Consider the following 5,377-nt stretch of genomic DNA (forward strand, 5'->3'; position numbering starts at 1 on the left):
TTAGGACTTGTTTTGCCACATTGGGTTCTGCCGGTAAAAACAGTCCTATGAACTTATTCCTCCACTTTTTCAATTCTGAAAGCATAGAGATAGATGACAAGCAATATAATGATCCAATCCTAAACAACAGTTTGTAAGCAATTCTAAAAATTTGCTTCCATGGACAACATAGGATGTGTATCAAACTTGAGAGATAACATTCATAAATTATGAAGCAAATCATATCTTTAATTGAGAGAAAAATGTCAAATTTACAATGCCACTGTCAAGTATACACCTAGAAAGTGCACCGACGAACAGAACTTAAGTTGACTGATTTGGTTGTACTTCTAAATCCAACTCGGCCTCCCCTGAATAGGCTGCTACAGGCATGCAAAGAATGTGGTCTCAAGGAAATTTCTAGATCTGGAACATGAGCGTATCAATGACTCCCTAATTTAGAATTTTGTCTCCTTTTTGCCAGCACTTGGTACCATAAACCCTTATGCAATATATTGCTCAGCCCTCTAAAAAACAATGCCTGGAAACTTCATAATTCATCCTCCTCACCTTAAACTAATATGTCCCTTCTTGTATGACGAAAATAGCACTTAGAATTGGAAGCAGAATGATGAATGACAGTTCGGCCCAAGAGTCTCTAAGTCTAGAATGAAGGATCAGGTAATCAAGGCAATCAATCCTCCTCTAAAATGTGTCTTTTGGCGTGTTGAATCTCAAGTATTGGTGCAAGATGACTTGGCCTCTTCCCTCTTGAATGAGCTCAAGTATTGGTGCAAGATGACTTGGCCTCTTCCCTCTTGAATGAGCTCAAGTATTGGTGCAAGATGACTTGGCCTCTTCCCTCTTGAATGAGCTCGATCCTCTTCTTGTCAGAATTTAAATGTGTTCTTCCTTGGCATCAAGATAGAATATGCAGCCTCCTAAATCCTTTTTGCATCACGTCCCTCCTTGGAGATAATTTCGGCTCATCATTAAATCAGCAATTCAGTTCAGCCCTCGTCATTATTAACTCAGCCCTCCTGCAATTTTAATGAACTCAACCCCTTCTTGGCCCAAGATAAATTCTGGATTTGCAAATATAAATTCCTCCTCCAGATTGGGCAGTTCGATCTTCACTTGGTGAGACAAATAAGCTCGGCCCTGGTGATCGAATGATCCTGCAACCAAATTACACCCCAATGTTGGAGCCTCCTGCAAACAATGATAATTAGATCTTCTATAATAAGCACAATGGAAGATCTAAAATAATCCTCCCAAAGAGCTAAATAGGGTGGCACTCGAAGTCCACCGAAATTAGCTTTGACTTTTGCATGAAACTCTTGAAACTTGCTTAACCTATTTTCTATGTCAAGAGATAGATAGGAATAAAATTATTTGCAATTGAATTCCTCCTGTTATAATTATTCATGGAGTCTCCCTCTAGCTTCTAGATTCTCCATTTTAAATAAAATAATAATGTCTCAATTCTCCAATAAAATATTATTGTCGTCATTCTCCATCAAGATAATGATTTGTCTCCCCTCAATAAAATATTATTTTGCCACCATCCTCCATTAAAATAATAATTTCCACCTTTCTCCACCAAAAATAATATTTTCCTTTATTAATTTAATATTACCAAAAATTGGCAAAACTCCTTAGTGATTTTTAATTTTTTTCATTCATAAAATTGGGAACATTACAAAAACAGTAATGGTTACTGGGCCAAAATCCAAAAACATTACTCCTGGTCATTATCGGGGCCCTTTGTGTTTTAAATTTTCTTGAAATTTTCATCACAAGGGAGCTATTTCTGGATTGTACCTTGTTTTATACCATTTTGCAGAGTACTTTTTTGCCCACTCGACACGAGAACCATGTTCAGGGCTGAACCATCAGTATGGATGGTTACACTACCAATATTACTTCATATGACATACGTTGTTCATGTTCAACATATGACACAGAAATAGGTATTATTTTCTGTCTATAGAATAGGTTTACGCGTTCAACATTTTGCTTGCTTAGAATAAGAATTTTTTATCTTTTTGCAAGAATAAGATTCCTTTAATCTTGGTTTCATGTTTGTCATCTACCTTTTGCTTTCATTTCAGCATAGCCTTGCCAACTTGCTAGTCTTTGATGTCCAGCTAAGTACCTGTCTCTTATGATTCTAAAACATTCCTGAACGCCTGTCTTGATCACTGGTTTATTTATGACCTATTGTATGGAGTCTTATGGGAGGACATTTTGGAGGAGCTGTTGGAAAAAGGAACCTTCCCCACCATGGCTATTTTCTTGCTTTCCATAATCAAGAATAGCGAGTCAAAAGTTAGGCTATTAACTTTTGAAACAGGTATGCGTTTTCACTAAATTAAGTTATTCGGATGTGTTGATATATAGAATGCTGTACTAAAAAAACCAATTGCCTGTTTGAAGTAAATTGGGATCTAGAAAAAAATCTACTAAGGAACCCTACCTCCACACCCTTTTACCATGCGAGTGTGCAATTAGGCTTTCGCATTGAGTGTTTGTTGTTCTGTTGATAGGATATTCTGGAGATTTTAGGGACACGTATTCTTTTCCTGGAAATCAAAACAACCATCAATTATCTCTAGAGTAGATCTTCAAAACGCAGCAAGGAATTTCAATCCTTTGTGACCTGTCTCAAATTATCTTTAGAAAGCCTGCCAGTTTAGAAGATTATACAAATACAAACACTTTGCTGCTAACAATGAAACATCACATTAAAGCTGGCGTATTGATGATCAAAAGTCAAAGTGTCATTTAGTCAGCAAGGATTTTCAATTCGATTTCTTGCTCTCTCACAGTGGTGCTCATCTAGGTTAAGACCATTGCTTTCGAAGAATCTGATTTTTCAGGAATCAAAATCACAGTAACCCACAAGAATTCACGAATTGAATGCCTTCTTTAACAATTTGAGTCTGTACTTGCACATGAGATGGGAGGCTAAAAAGAAGGGTAGCCAGGAATCAATGTTGAACTATACTACTGGCAAACAATGCAGCAATAAATGCAATGGATTCTTGCCACCACTGTTATTCTTATCCGTATCAGAGTCAAAGCAAAATTTTCTAGAGTAAGTTTCAGTGATGACAAAAAATTGAAAAGAAACCAACAGTTGCACTGTAGTAATAAATCAGAAGAATTCGCAAAACACTTGTGATTTGATGTAAACATAAGCACGATTCAAAGGGGAAATTCAAAAGAAAATTTACTGATCATAAAACATAACATTGTGTGCATGACTGAGGATCCAAGTAACCCCATCTAAGGAACCAAGGTAATGAGGATCAGTGATCAGAAATTGAGAAATCAGCCATGAAAGTGGTCCTGATTCATCCAAGTGATGTAACTGTTTTCAACAAGATGTTTACCTACTGGCCTTCTATACAGATGAGCCTTTCTCCAGGAACTGAATGAGCATTGGTTTTCTTATGATGTATGTTTGCTTGTGAATACCCTGCAATAGAGAGCAAGCTTCATTTTTCCAAAAGTAATTTTGTTTGCTTGCAGCTTATTTTCTGCTTATCAAAATTGGACGGTTGCCTCTCAAGACTCTGTTTCTGCTCAAACCTAGTTTTGCTCTCGTTATTGTTAATTTCCATTGCTTATAATTTTACTTTTGATGTTTTGCTTGAACAATTTGTTGTAGAATTTTGATTCTATTGCTTTTGATTTCAGTTTGCTTTCTTTTATCTAGTTTCTGTTTTCAATTGATCAAAAATAGCTTGAAGATTTAACTCATTTCTTTTGGTTAGTGCAGCTTGTTTTTATGCTTTCATGATTTTTGAAGTGGAAGATTTCAAATGCAGCTGTTTGAAATCATGAAAAATCTCAATAGGCTGCACGAGGAGATTAGGCCACCATCTGAATTTCTGCGAGGGTGCCACGTTATTCAAGATAAGTGGTGGAAGCACAGAATCCATCAGGTCAATGGCTCCTGAGTGACTTGGGAAACTAAGCGTTGGATTACTAACCAAAGATCTGAAGGGTTTTTCATCCGCTCACATAGTAATCACTGAATGCTACCTTATCTTGAGATGCAATCTTAGATTGCCTCAGTGATGCATTCATATCCATATGCTGTATTTTGATAATATATATCATAAATTGACATAATGCTTCTCCTTCTAAAAGTAACACACTTGTTTCTGCTAACATCAGAGTAATGGGTTTATATTTTTAACTCCCAGATACTCTATAAGAAATAGTTTCTGAACTTTTTCAACTTTCTTCCAAGATTTTTTGGAGAGGCCCAGAGCCTAAACAGGACAACCATAAAAAAATACTGTTTGCGCTAATGTTCTGAAGAGCATCTTTTTTATTATACATGAAAGTGTCCATGTTTCACACCATGTTAGATTTGGAGCGCTATGAAAGATGAGCATTCTGAGGATAATGAAATAAAGTCATCTCCCATATCTCCTAAGGGAACAAAGCCAGGGAAACTCAAGATAAGAGGATTTGAACATGTTAATTTTAGTTAACAATGGTATGTTCTATGCTTAGCACAATTTACTTCAATGTTCCTTAGTAGCCCAATAACAATTTCCAATAGCAATCACAATAATCACATTGACAATAAAAGCAGATAGAACATGAAACAAAATGCAGAAGAAAATCCAAGACAAGAGGACACCATTTGGCACATGCCAAGAAAAAACCCCAATGTGGGAAAAACCCTTTGATCAATTCTTCTTATTATTATATCAAAAGTTCAGCACACAGAGAGAGTACAAAAGTCAAATTGACTTGCCCAATTCAAAATCAAAACAGCCTTGTAAATTTCTGCAGTCAACTACAGTCAAACTTCAGCACTAACCAGAAAGTCAACACTGGTCAAAACAGCAATCAAACTCCTCCTTTGAAGCTCGGTCAAAGGCAGTCAAACTCGGCCTCCAGCAGCAGTCAAAGTCAGCCAAAAACAGTCACAAAAGCAGCAGTCAACCTGTGGTCAACACAGGTCAAACAGACCAGGAAATCTCGATTTATGTGCCAGTCAATGCGGCCTGGACAAACAGAAATGTTCCTCCAAAAACCACAGTCAAAACTGGTCAAAGCTGGTCAAACTGTCTGAAATTCTGAAATTTTGGTTCTGCAATTCAGCCCAGAAAAAACTCGTCCTTGCCACACATGTGAAAGAGAAGCTGCCCAATGTTGTACGAACCAATAAGAGAAGGAGAGAGAATGAGCAAGTGATGAATGTGCCAAATGAGGAGGAGGGACACTTGTATTTATACAAGTTGAAGAGGGTGAAGTGTCATGTCTATTGGGCTCTATGAGCCTACATGATGATGAGGCCGACCTGAACAATTTGTACATCACTGGGCATAAATTCAAAATCATACTTCTACTTGTCCGAATGAGATGATCT

The 5,377-nt window shown here is 37.0% G+C and overlaps 1 long non-coding RNA gene across 1 annotated transcript; it reads left to right on the forward strand.

The window, feature by feature from the left end:
* The first annotated feature begins 1,018 nt into the window (after nt 1-1,018).
* Nucleotides 1,019-4,904, forward strand: LOC149140714 (uncharacterized). The gene is made up of 3 exons (XR_016264640.1): nt 1,019-1,952; nt 2,094-2,335; nt 3,767-4,904. It is a non-coding gene; the product is annotated as an uncharacterized LOC149140714 (long non-coding RNA).
* The last annotated feature ends 473 nt before the right edge of the window (nt 4,905-5,377 follow it).

Source organism: Pinus tabuliformis, chromosome X, assembly GCF_031772625.1.
Source record: "Pinus tabuliformis cultivar Carrire ecotype Pingquan chromosome X, CPIR1, whole genome shotgun sequence".
In the NCBI taxonomy this organism is placed as follows: Eukaryota; Viridiplantae; Streptophyta; class Pinopsida; order Pinales; family Pinaceae; genus Pinus; species Pinus tabuliformis.